Raw genomic sequence first — 13,988 nt, forward strand, 5'->3', positions numbered from 1 at the left:
AAAGGAAATCATTATGTTGAAGAGATATCTGCACTCCCATGTTCATTGTAGTATTATTTACAATAGCCAAGACTATCCATTAACAAATGAATAAATGATAAAGAAAATGTAGTATATATAATATGCAATGGAATGTTATTCAGCTTTAAAAAGGAAATGCTACCATTTGTGACAATGTGGGTAGAACTTGAGGGTATTATGCTAAGTGAAATGTGAGACAGAAACAAGCAAATACTGTAGATCTCATTTATATGTGAAATCTAAAAAAAAACACACAAAAAAACCCTAACTCATAGAAAAAGAGATCAGATTTGTGGTTGCCTGAGTCAGGGGTGTAGGACAACTGAGTGAAGGTGGTTTTAAGTACAAACTTCCAGTTATAAAGTAAGTACTGAAACCAAGGGTCCTTATGACTTTGATTAAATTTAGTTTTAAATCCAGGTCTAGAAATCATATCCCTCTCTCGCTCTCTACACTCCTCAGAGACCTAGCCTTTCCTCCAGATAATCAGCAACCCCTGAGGCAGCAGAAACAACAGCCCAGATCTGACTAATGGTCACATGGGCCCAGACCTCTGGCAGGCTAAAGATAACATCTTGATCTACCCAAAGTTATGTTTCAGTTCCTGATCCCTAAATTGGAACCCCTGGCTACTTTCCCATGAGATTGGACAGAGGAACTCTGGAAAAAAACCTTTGAACTGTCCTCAAACCTGAATAAATAATTCATTACCCTTGCCTCACCTTCAACCAATCAGCTCCCAGCAGAACCCCAATATATGATTTTGCCCTATATAATTTATAACTTCCATGCCATCGGGGAGCCAGGGCTTAACAGCACTAGCTCACTATGTCTCTGGGCTTGGTGCCATTTCCTTAAATAAACCTCTATTCTCTTTGCGGCAAACTCCTGTTTGTGTCTCCATTGGCTTTGATACATGCAGGCAGAACAAACCCCTTGAGTTTGATAACAGTACTAGGGGGATAACATACAAAAGGATGATTGTACTTAACAAAGCTACATGGTATATTTGAAATTTGCTAAGATAGTAGGTCCCAAAAGTCCTCATCACAAGAGAAAACAATTTTTTTTTTGGTAATTATATGAGGTGATGGATGTCACTTAACCTCATTGTGGTAATCATTTCATAATATATATGTATGTCAATCAGTATGCTGTACTCCTTAAAATGTTGTCTATTAATTATATCTCAATAAAACTGGACGAAGACATAAAGACATCTTATTAAAGAAAATAATTTATAGCACACCTCCTTAGAGTCTGTATGATTTGTTCTTCCCCATTTGATTCATATGTTTTTGCATTTTAAAGTTGTTTCATTTTTTCCCCAGAGTAGTTTCAGATCAGTTTCAGTTGCAGGTTATTTTTGGTAAGAATTCACAAACCTTTTTAAATAATTCAGAGCTTTTTCCAGATTTCCTGTTCTGTGTTAAAATTTGTCCATACTATCAAATATATCTTGCAGTTGTGGGGTTTGCTTCAATGCCTGTATTAATGACATCTCTACTCTGCTTCTTCATGCTTCTTCTGAAGTTTCAAGGCCAAAGAATTTTAAAGCATTTTTTTCAAGATTCAGCTCACAGTCATTTCTCAGGAAATGGGCAGGTTTCATTTCTCAGGAAATGGGCATTTGGAAATCTGAAATCCTTCCTGAAGACGGGAGCCTTCTCCTCTCCCCTCTTGCCATGTTTCCCACCACCTGCCACTCAGACAGAAAGGTAACCCCTGGATACTTCTCCAAAACTCCCCTGCAGCCTTCTGACTGCTCAGGGCCTCCCCCACACTCTTCATCCACCCTTTTCCAGAGAACAGTCCCTTTTGACTAAACTCATTGGAGATTAAACTCTCAGTAAGCTAGGAGGAAGAGAAGGAGATGGGATGTATCATAGAAAAGGGTAGGGAGAGTGGTGAGAGACTCCGGTTTCTGTTCATCCTGTTGCAGAATCCAAGACCGGAAAGAACCCAAGCGGCACTCAGAGAGTCAGGAGAGTCAGCTTTATTACCCACCCACCCCCCTTACCCCCCCCCCCCCCGGGGTGGCTCAGCGGGATCCTTCCCAAGAGACTGAGCCCCTAGCAAGGTTTTGAGAAGGTTTTTATGGGTTGGGGACTTCCTTGAGTTGGGGAAGGGGTAGGTGTCTGGTGATTGGCTCAAGGTGTGGCTTGAAGGGGGTTATGCAGAAGTGGGCTGGGGCTTAGGCTGAAGACTTCTCTCTCCACTGGGGGGCCACCATTTTAGCTCAGTTCCACTCGGCAGCGAACCATTTTAAGGTTAGTTTCCCCATCAATCCTTAAATCACTGGAGTCTCAACTGGATACGTCACATCAAACAGAATCTCATGACCAGTTAGCTTAGAACATTTCTCATCTTCCTTTTTGGGGGCTACTCTATTAATGTATCCAAAGGGGCAGCTATTTTTCTGGGGGCATATCATATCCTTGGTAACAACTGATCTTTCACAGAAGCCGTTCTCTCAAGTGTATTTTATATGAGCTGCAGCAAATGGTTGTTGACAAAAATCTCTCGCATTCTATGTGTTTCCATTACATGTGTATGTATATGTTCTTTCATAATATATTTTATTTATTGTAACATATTTAAAATAATACATATATTCTTTTAAATTATATGCTATATAATATATAAAATTAATGTTATAAATTACATAGTATAAATATTTATATGTAAATATATTATAAAATACTTAAATATAACAAATATGAAAAATATTTATATCAATAAAATATATCAATATATTACAATTTTTATATAGTATGATATATTTTATATGTAATATATAAAAATAACATTCTATCATATATTACATAATATTCTATTACATATTCTACATAATTTGTATGAGTGTATCAGTAATATGTATTGTGTGCTTCTGTTATTACTTTTTTTAACCTAAAGACTATATTTTTCACAATTCAGTGATATCTTATGAGATTTCTTGCTTTTCCAAAGCATAAAGAACTATTTGGAGCCTGTCTTTATAATTTTATTTATTTATTTATTTATGGCTAATATTCCAAACTAACAATTTTAATTGTCACGTCTTCTATCTCTGAAATAAAGTAGGGCAACTTTCTAGCTGTGTGGCCTTGGAAAAGTTACTTAACCTCTCTGCCTCTGCTTTCTATCACATGTGTTTGTTGTAAAGGTTAAATGAGATAAACCGAGATACACCCCAAGGGTGGTGCTTGGCAAATTGTAAGCTGTTAGTAAGTGTTAATTACATTGTATGATGGCATGGTCATTATGTGGATTCTTCTCCACGCCTCCCTGACACACTGAAGCAGGGAGAGAGTTATCTCCCAAGTCTTGCTTGTAGACTTTCTGGGCACAGTGACTAAAATCCCATCTAGTCTTGTTTTGGACTTTAGCTTTTGGAGTCAATCCAGCTATGGTCTCTTTCGTTTGTCAAAAGTTGTGTGGAAGGAGAGCACTAAGCTCATCACCTGTTTTTTCTTTCAGCATAGATATGAAGTCATTAGAACTGAGAAAACGAAAGGAGCCTTGTTATGTTTCCTGAGGAAAAAACTCAGTAAACTATTTGAGTAAGAATAGTTCTTTCTCCTGTTGTCACCCTCTTGCTGACCTCACTAAGACTCTTGGCCCTGAGCCTGATTCACACTAAGAACTTATTCTGATCAAAGAGAGAAAGAGAGAAGAAAAGAGACCAGGTCATATAGTAGGTTCTTAAATCGTCAGCATGTCGTCTCTTGCCCCTCACATTTATATAGCACTCTGTATTTCCAAGTTATCTTTTTAATACAGCTAAGTGAGACTGGAACACTTAAAAACAACAACAAGAATAACAACCACCAAGAAAAAAACAAACAAAAAATAAACGCATGCTGCCATAAGGAGAGTGGGAAGAGGGTTATTTGTGTAAAAATAACCATAAAGTAAAAGCACGGGGGAAATTCAAACTGCAGGTTGTGATTTCTTTACTTAGAAAATTAATAAATATATGAGAGAAGGCACCTTTCTGCTGCCAACCCAGTCATATCCCTAAACCCAATCATGAGCAGCAAAGGTGGCTTTAAAAAGTTTCCTTCATTGAAAACTAATAAATTTGTCATCGATTGTTCCCTTTGTTTTGTCTGTATTTTTCTGAATGGCTGAGGGGAAATTCAGGGACACTGAACTAAGAATAAATATTTTGTTCATCCATCCAGCCATCTCTATTCATCCATTAATTTACTTAATCAACATTTATTCAGTTTCAACCATGGGTCAGACATTGTTCTGTGCCTCTAAGTGTTAGAATATAATACAAATATAAATAAAGATAGCTAACATTAATTGCTCCTTAACTAAGTGCCAGAAACTGTTAGCTGTTCTATGTATACTGTGTGTTTAATCTCTGAAACATCTTTATGATATATTTTATGACTATCCCCATTTTAGAGATCAGGAAATAGACTCAAAGGGATGAAATAACTTACCTAAGATTGCACACTAGAAAGTGGTAGGCCTTTGCTTCAAACGCAGTAGTCTGGCTCCAGAACCAGAAATAGGACTAGAGTGAGGTGAATGAGTCACCTCGGCTATAAAATTTCAGGAGAAACTTGTTCTCCTGGTATGAACACTGACCCTGCACTTGCATGACCCTGGGAGTGTCTCCTTCAGTGATGTGCCTTTGGGGCTTCACTCCCCTTACCCTGCCTTGTCTGGGCCCTGTCCAGTGCCAATGGTTTAAATTCTGCCCTTTATTGCCTCGTCTCAGAGAATTGTGGGGAGGAGGGCTGTGCAGGGTTAAGAAAAGACAGTAGCCATGAATAGAGTTTGGGGGTGGGGGGGGACAAGGGACTGCAGCCTCAAGGACTGGGCGCCTAATCAGGCCTAGCATCAGCTTTTATTAGTTAGGTGAGGAAGTAAAAGGAGATGAAGCTTGTCAATCTTAAGATCTGTGAATTCTATACATCATAATAGGAAACTGATTCAAGCCAATCACTCTTGCCTGCAGTCAGCTGAACCATTAGTCTCAGGATGTATGTAATTCCTCAAGGGACAAAACTTTATGCATATGAATAGATGGAGAACACATCATTGAATCACTTCCCTTGCAGGTTTTGGGAAGAAATGCAGCCACGGAAGCAGAAGCTCTCCTTGGGGGGGGTGGGGGGGCTGTGCCCACCTCTGTGAACCCTGTGGATTCTCCTGTTGGTCCCCATTCGACTGCGCTTGGCTTGAGTTGTCCCTTGCCCCCCCCCCGCCCCCCGTGGGGAATCTTACCCTTCATTGACTAACCAGCCATCTTTCTGGGGCCAAACAGGGAGACATAAGGTGTAAGCACAAAGGTGAAGCAAAGTCCCTGAAAGGATCCATCTCACAGACTCTCCTTTCTTTGGGGGCAGGTACGAGGGGACAGACGGGTAGGCTGCTGTGTGGCAACACTTTATAGATGAACATTCTCTGCAAAATTATACTATGGAGTAGAAAGGTCACGCTCTGCCCTGAGATGGCATTGCTGTCACACAAATTGTGCAGTTCAGGCTTGAAGTTAATGTAGAAAGAAATAAAGTCGTACACTCTCCATACATTGCAGTTAGAGAGATACTTATGAAACATCTGGAATACTTTGACATAGAGTCATCAAGTCATGTGATAGCCCCAGAGCTGGAATGGGATGTAAGTTCATCACTTGGTCAAACTCCTGTGCTTTAAAGACACTGGGGCCTAAAAGAATAAAATAATTTTTACAAAGCGACAGAATCAGAGTGAACAGAAATGGAACTACATCGCTGATTTCCTAATTCCTAGTTTCACGAAGTATCTCTAATTGTGTATTAGCGGTCAGTGAGAGAAGAGCCACTAAGAAGTATATAAATATATTTCTTATAGGAATTTGATTTTAAGCAATTGTGGGAGTTGGCTAAGCACTCTCTGTGAAACTCTTGTCTTCCTGCCTGATGCTGGAGCTTAAAATCCATAGGTAGGCAGTAGAGAAGGGAGGATGGGTGTGATATGGGGAGAGCGAGGACACCTGTGTGCTCCCCACAACAGTGGGCTGGAATCCAAGTCAGCTCTCACTTCCTCCAACACTGATGACACGGGGATCTTGCAGGAGGAGCTGGTGTCCTTCATCATGGAGCTAACCACACACTGGCCCAGGATTCAGAGACACTGGAAAGGGATCCAGGGGAGGTAGAGCAGGATACAGGTACATAGGCCTGACATACCAGGAGGTTGAGCCAGGAGATAAGCACCAGTGTGCCAGGAGCTACAGAAACAACTGCCCTGCCATTCCAGGTATAAAAAGCAAAACGTTTGCTTCTTTTCCACCCTCCATATAACATGCCTAAATGTCTCCTGACTCATACCGGAAAGAAACTTCTGGGGAACACAGTTCAGTCTAGCCTATCTGACTTATTACAAAGCCCCCCCCCCCCAGTTCACAGCTCTACATCATAAACGAGTCACTGTTATATAAGCCTCTGAGGAATGCCGTCCAAGACTGAATGCCTTTTCATCTTAAGAAGTTGTTGAAAAATGAAATGCATTCTTGATTTCCGGGATGATGGCAGAAGTCATAGAACCAGAATTCTCTTCTAGCAGCAGCACCAACAAATTAAGTCATTCTGCATTTATGTGTGTTCTGAGAGGAAGAAAATGTAAGGCTTGCGGCGAGATAAGGAGTCTAGTCAGGCGGGTTGAGAAGAGTGAGTGCTTTATTCTGCGCTCCGGGGCGAGGTTCACCGGTCCCCAGACGGGGGTGGCGAAGTCGCGCCCAGGGTAGAGGGAGGGAGGCATATATGCGATTTTTGGGGGAGGGGGTTGGCTGAGTGAGGTGGCAGATGAGCAGGCCCCCCTACCAGCAGATCGGGCGCGAGCGGCTGGGTCCAGAGTTGCTTATCGCACCAGCGGTCTGCTGCCTTTTCTGGGAAACGCCAGGGGCCCTAGTCTCTGTCAGGTGAGAAAATGTCTAATTTAGCAAAGGTGAATGACTTGGCTCCTGGGGAGGGGTCTAATTTGGCAGAGGAGTCTGACTTGGCTTCCGGCCGCTTTGACCATGTCCGCAGCTGACCTAACATTCCGGCCTTTCTGGTTATAAAGGGGCAGCGAGGTCAATCTTACTGCTTCCTGCTGACAAGGGGTGAAGAGGGGTACTAGGCCTGGTCAGCGACAGAAGGGCTCTTGGGCAGCTGGGAGTATGGGTGGAGTAGAAGCTGGTTCACTGTAATTCGGGACATCCCGTGCAGGTGGTTCTGTAGAAATTTTAAAAAACAGGGGGCCATTAGAAGCAGGAGACTGATTAGGACGAGTGGGCCTATTAGTGGCATTACCCATGTAGTCAGTCAGTGGTGATTGCCACCAATCTGAGAGAGGGTTGGTGGACCCTCTCCGGCGCTGGAGCTCCTCTTGTAACTTATTCAGGGTCTGCACGTTTTCCTTGCCCAGTCCGGACTCGTTGATGTAGTCACAGCATTCTTCCCAGAGGAAGAGGCAGGTTACTCCTTTCTCAGCGGTTAGCAGGTTCAGAGCCCATGGATTCTGTAAAGCAACTTGGGCTACAGAGGTTAGTTGTCCCTGGAGCGATGCGATGGACGGTGAGGAGGCCTCTATGGCAACCTGTAGGCGTGTCTCTGAGTCCTGGGCAGAGTGGATGCTGTGCCCAAGAGCACCGGTGCCTAAACCGGCAGCTACAAAGGAGGGGGCTAGGGAAACCCAAGGATAAGGGGTAGGAAAGCAGCCCTCTTTTGAACAGGAGTGGAAATTTTCTCATAGTGAGGCAGCAGTTCTGTGAATTCAGCCTGGCTGTAGAACATTAGTTGGGGGGCTATGGTTGTCGGAATGTACGGGGTAGGGGAAGAGGTATTTATACACTTGGTGAGTGTCTTGTTGCACCAGAAAAATGTGCCAGAGGGAGCCTGAAGAGCGGACGAGAGTGGTCGGGTTGTATTGCATAAGGACTGGTTAGAAGCACCGTAGCATATGGGTAAGGTGAGGTTAGATGGGGGAAGGTACAATGGTATCTTGGCAATGGGGGAAGATACCTGAGTTGTCACTAGGAGCAAACTGTGTTAAAGGTACAGCCGCTAAAAGGGGGCGTTGCAGAGAGGCACAGAGAAAACAATCAGCATATAAATGAAAAGGTTTGTTGATGTTGGGAGGGGGGTGAATTTAGGAGCATGTCCCTGAGTTGGAAAAACCCTTTAGAGACAGCAGAGGAGGATGAAAGAGGGCCGACAGGCATCTCTTTAGCGACTTGGTAAAGAGGCTTTGCCAGTAGGGCAAAATTTGGAATCCAATGCCGAAAAAATCCAACGAGTCCTAAAAAGGACAATATCTGTTCAGCACAGGTGGGAGGCTGTAGGTCCCTTAATGCCTGTGCCCAGTCTAATGTTAGGCCTTGGGAATGGGGAGTGAGACAGATTCCTAAATAGGTGACAGTGGGCTTGGACAGTTGTGCTTTGGCAGGGGAAACATGGTACCCTTTGTCCCCTAGGAAATTAAGGAGGGCTGCTGTGTGCCTTTTGGATATGTCCAGCGAAGAGCTACAAAGGAGGAGATCATCTATGTATTGGAGGAGGGTGCTAGGGGGTAGGGGGTATTGCAGAAGGTCTTTTGCTAGGGCCTGGCCAAATAGGTGAGGGCTGTCTCTAAAGCCTTGAGGCAAAACTGTCCAGGCCAATTGTTGGGAAGTCTGTGTGTCAGGGTATTCTCAGGTAAAGGCAAAAAGGTGGCAGGAGTCTGGATCGAGAGGGATGGTGAAGAAGGCGTCCTTGAGATCTAACACCGTGAAGTGGGTGGTACCAGGCGGGACACGTGAAAGGAGGATGTAGGGGTTTGGAACCACTGGGTGGATAGGAATGACGGCCTCATTGGTTAGTCGGAGGTCTTGAACTAGCCTATAGGTCCCGTCTGGTTTCTTCACTGGGAGGATTGGGGTGTTGCAGGGGGAGTTAATGGGTATTAGGAGTCCTTGACTAAGTAGCCCGGTGATGAGGGGCTTGAGCCCTTGGCGATGGGTAAGAGAGATGGGGAACTGAGGACGAGAGGGGAAGGAAGTTGGGTCTTTAAGAGTAACTTTTACAGGGACGTGATGTCTTGCTACTATAGGAGTAGAGGTATCCCAGACTGCCGGGGCCACTAAAGATAGAGGGAGAGGGGGGTCAGGATTTCTGTGGGGAGAAGGGGAGGGGAGGAGAGTAAGGAGTAGGGAAGTCCAGGGGCCATGGGGAAACTGCAGCGTGGACCCAACCTTGGTAAGGAGGTCTCGGCCTAAGAGGGGGCCTGGGCATGAAGGGAGAACTAGGAATGAGTGGGTTAAAGACGTGCCTTCTAGAAGACAAGGAAGGGGTGCAGTGGCTAGCGGGCAGGTGGGCTTGCCGTCAATACCCATGACCGAGATCGTGGAAGGGGAAAGGGGGCCCGAAAAGGAGGACAGGACAAAGTAGGTAGCCCCTGTGTCAACCAGGAAGGAGATTGACGTACCTGCTACCTGGAGTGTTACCCTGGGCTGCGCGAGGGTGATGGGGGTCGTCGAGTCCGGGCACCGTCAGTCGTCAGCCAATCCCAGCAAGGCCAGTGGCGGGTCGTTCCCTGGAAGAATGGTCCCTCCGCGTTGAGGCGCCCAGAGTCCATTGTTCTTCCAGGGGCAGCCACTTTTCCAGTGGCTGCTCTGACCACACGCCGGGCAGGGCCTCGTGGGATCCCGAGGGTGGGGGCATTGCCTCGCCCAGTGACCATCTTTTCCACATTTGAAGCAGGTCTCCTGATGGAACCCCCACCGTGCGCAGGTCCACCGGGGTTGCTCACGGGTGCCATAGGCCGCAGGGCTGCTACCAAGGCTTGTGTTTGCAAATCTACCTTCTGCCGGAGGTGCGCTTCTCGGGCTGATTCTGCCTGCTCCTCCCAAGCATTAAAAACTTTAAAAGCCATATTCATTAGATCTCGGACTGGGGTTTGAGGGCCATCTTCTGCCTTATATAATTTCTTTTGGATGTCAGGGGCAGACTGCGTAATGAAATGGGTGGCCAGTACTGTGGCACCTGCAGGGAACCCAGGGTCCAGACAGGTATACTGAATAAGGGCCTCAGTCAGCTGATTAAGGAAGACTGCAGGATTCTCATCTGGACTCTGGGTAATTTCCCTAAGCTTGTCAAAACTGACAACTCTGTGGGATACTGCCTACAGGCCAGCCAGGAGACATTGGAGCATCTGATCCCTGCGATGACAACCATCTCGACCTTCAGGGGTTCCTACTTGATAGGTCCAGCCTGGCTCTTGGCGGGGGACTGCCTGGGCCCCAACGGGCAGCATCCATGCCCGCAGCTGACCTAACAGAAAACTCCCAAGAAAGTCTGTCCCCAGAGAAGTTACCTCCTTTCAATCAGATATGGAAATACTGGTTCCTGCTGGGAGCCTCAGTAGCCATCCTTATCCAGAGCCCCTTGTCATGGTACAAAGATCAGGGGAAATATCTTTACTTTGTTAGATTTCAATAGCAATAAAGAATATTGTTTTATGAATCAATGAGTGCAAGATCTAAGATGCAGATCAGTCAAAAATATTTTGGTTTTTTTTTTCCAATCCCTTTATTTCCTACTCTGTAATGACATGATCTGCCCTCATTTTTGAGCTGTCCAATGCAGAGGTCTCTTGTTTTAACTTTGCACTGCTTTCAGTACTAAGCCAAGCAGAGACTTGAGCATCCCCCCCTTTAGGAGGGGCCAACACAAAAGGCTGCCTAGACTCCAGCACTATGGACGTATCCTATCCTGGGTCCTCTTTCTCAAGGTCATGTGACTGACAGTGATGGTTTTATATATATATATATATATATATATATATATATAGATATATATATACATAATTTCCATTCTCATTTGGGTACCAAAAGGTGGGTTTTCTCTTTTCGGTAACAGAGACAATAGACAGCAACAAGTGCGCAAATACTTTTACGGTAGTATGCAAGACCAGAGACAATCCTTTGCTCTATTCTAGATGCTTATTATTGTTTAATTAAATTTTACCTCACAAGCAACACTGAAACATTTCAAATAACCAAAAAAATCCCCCAGTGGCCATCTGCATTTATGTCCAGGGGTCCCTGGCACTCCATCTCCAGCCGTTCCTATCATCTGGTGATTCCCAAGGATCCCGGGGCATTGCATCTTGGCTATAATGCTGTTCTCTAGCAGGGACTGCAAACTTTGCCTAAGGGCCAGATGGGAACCATTTCAGCATTGTGGAAAACATGGTCTCTGTGTCAACTACTCAACTCTGCTGTTTTAGTGCAAAAGCCGACATAGATAATACATGTTCCAATGAAACTTTTCTACAAAAGCAGGTGGCAGATTGTATTGAGCCTATGTGCTATAGGTTTCTTTTTATAATAAAACTTTTTAATCTTTCAGTTACAGTTGACATTCATATTCACACCATATTAGTTTCAGGTGTACAACATGGTGATTAGACATTTATATAACTTATGAAGAGATCACCAAGATAAGTCTAGTACCTATCTGACACCCACCATACACAGTCACTAGAATATTATTAACTACATTCCCTATACTGTACTTTACATCTCTGTGACTGTTTTTTAATATCTTTGTTATGTCACCCAATAAATTCTTTATGTTCACAGAGCATCTTGAGGAAATGGCCCTTTTGTTATTCACTCTACTTCCTTTTACTTCAAATTCATGTTCTTACTACGAAAGATCTTCGGCTCAGGAATATCTCATTGAATACCCCACATGTGCCATCTCTGTCTATACATTGGCTAAATCTGTTGACTAATTTAACAATAAAGGCCTGCCAATCATGGCTCCCTCCTCTCCTTAGCAGGCTCCTTGCAGCTCCCCATTTTACACCAATTTTTCTTAGCAGATCTCTTTCCTGCGTGTCAAAAACGTTAGTCATCAGCTCTGTTTTCTTAAAGTTTTTATTGAAGCATGGGTAAATTTGGGTGTGTCTACCCATTGACTTAAATCTTATGTTTGTTAAAATCATGTACTGAACCTGTATAGCATGCTTGACACCATGCAATGAAGGTGAAACATAAGGTGCCCTGTATCCCTTCTGTCAGAAGACACCCAGCCCCGCGACTCCATCTCTCTCCTTCCTATACCAAGGGTCAAGATGTTCTCCCACATTGAATCCAGAAAATGTGTCAGTTTATATTTGTTGGGGAAAAAAAAGGGAGAGAGAAAAAAAGAAATGAATATAAAAAAACAAAGTCTCCTCACAAGAGGAATTCTGATGCCATCTGTTACTTTAATTAAAAAAAAGAAAATTCAACTCATTTCACACTAAATTGCTAAAGGAATCCCAGTGTTCTGAGACTGTGCATAATTTTTGTGTTTTTATTCGTAGTTTTTGATATTTTCTCAATTTTCTGTGTATTCTTTTTCAAATAAGACACACACAAAATAAAAATTGAGTTTTTTTCTGTTGTTTTAAAGCATTCACTTTTAAACAGGATGTATGGGGCCTCCTCAGAGGGGCAAGGCAGACCAGCTCAGGAGGGGTGGGTTAGTAGGCCAAGTTCGCCCCCTAGTGGGACAGCCTGTTAGCTCCCTCCACTCTGTTAAAATTGCCCTTACAGAAAAAGCTCCTTGATATCCATCTTGGCAATGACTTTTTGGATTTGACACCAAAAGAACAAGCAAAACAAGTAAAAACCAACAAGTGACACTACATCAAACTAAAAAGTTTCTGCACAGCAAAAGAAACAACCAACAAAAATGAAAAGGCAACTTATGGAATAGAGAAAATATATACAAATCGTATATCTGATAAGGGGTTAATATTCAAAAGATAAAAGGAATTCATACAACTCAACAGCAAAAAAACAAGCAAAGAAGACAGATGGCTAACTGTTGGGAAATGTGCATCAAAAATCACAATGACATATCACCTCACACCTGTTAAAATGACTATTATAAAAATGACAAGGGATAAATGCCAGTGTGGATGTTGAGAAAAAGGGATTTTGGTGCATTGTTGGTGGGAATATAAATTGTTACAACCACTGTGGAAAATAGTATGGAGGTTCCTAAAAATATGAAAAATAGAACTGCCGTGTGATCCAGCGAACTCACTACTGGATATTTATCTGAAGGAGATGAAAACACTATCTTGAAGAGGTACCTGTGCCTCATGTTTATGACAACATTATTTACAATAGCTAAGACATGGAAACAACCTAAGTGTCTGTTGATGGATGATGAATGGATAAAGAAAATTATATATATATATATATATATATATATATATGCACAACGGAATATTATTTGGAAATTTGGCCAATTATGACAACATGGATGGACCTTGAAGGCATTATACTGTGTAAAATGAGTCAGATAAAGGAAGACAAATACTGTATGATCTCATATGTGGAATCTAAAAACATCAAACTCATAGAAACAGAGTAGGATGGTAGTTGCCGGGGGATAAAGGGTAGCGGAGATGGGAAGATGGACAAAGGGTACAAACGTTCAGTTATAAGATGAATAAGTTCTGGAGATTTATTGTACATCATGGTGACTATAGTTAATGATGCTGAAAGACGCTATGGAATAGAGCTTTAATGTTCTCACTATAAGTATAATACCACTACAAAATGATAATCATGTTAGGTGAAGGATGTTGTTAGTCCACGCAGACCCAGGGAAAGGTCCTGAGATGGAAGATCTACCTCTATAAGCGGAGGGCAGGTAAAGACTGAAGAAAGAGGCTGGCCACTCCAGTCTGTTAATGAATTGAGTTTATTAAGAGAAACTTACCTATGAGGTACATCTTGGGTGGCTACAAGACATAATGGATTCCCAAACCACTCGGCAAAAAGGGGATAGTCATGGTTACTAGTATGTGAATGCTACCACGTATGGGACATTACCTTACATCAGGACATTACCAGATCAGGACAATGGCCTGCTCCAGGAACCAGCACAGAGCAGGAGGGGAGTATACACTCCAGCGAGACTGGGAGAAATACTTCT

This window comes from Rhinolophus hipposideros (genome assembly GCF_964194185.1).
Source record: "Rhinolophus hipposideros genome assembly, chromosome: 15".
In the NCBI taxonomy this organism is placed as follows: Eukaryota; Metazoa; Chordata; class Mammalia; order Chiroptera; family Rhinolophidae; genus Rhinolophus; species Rhinolophus hipposideros.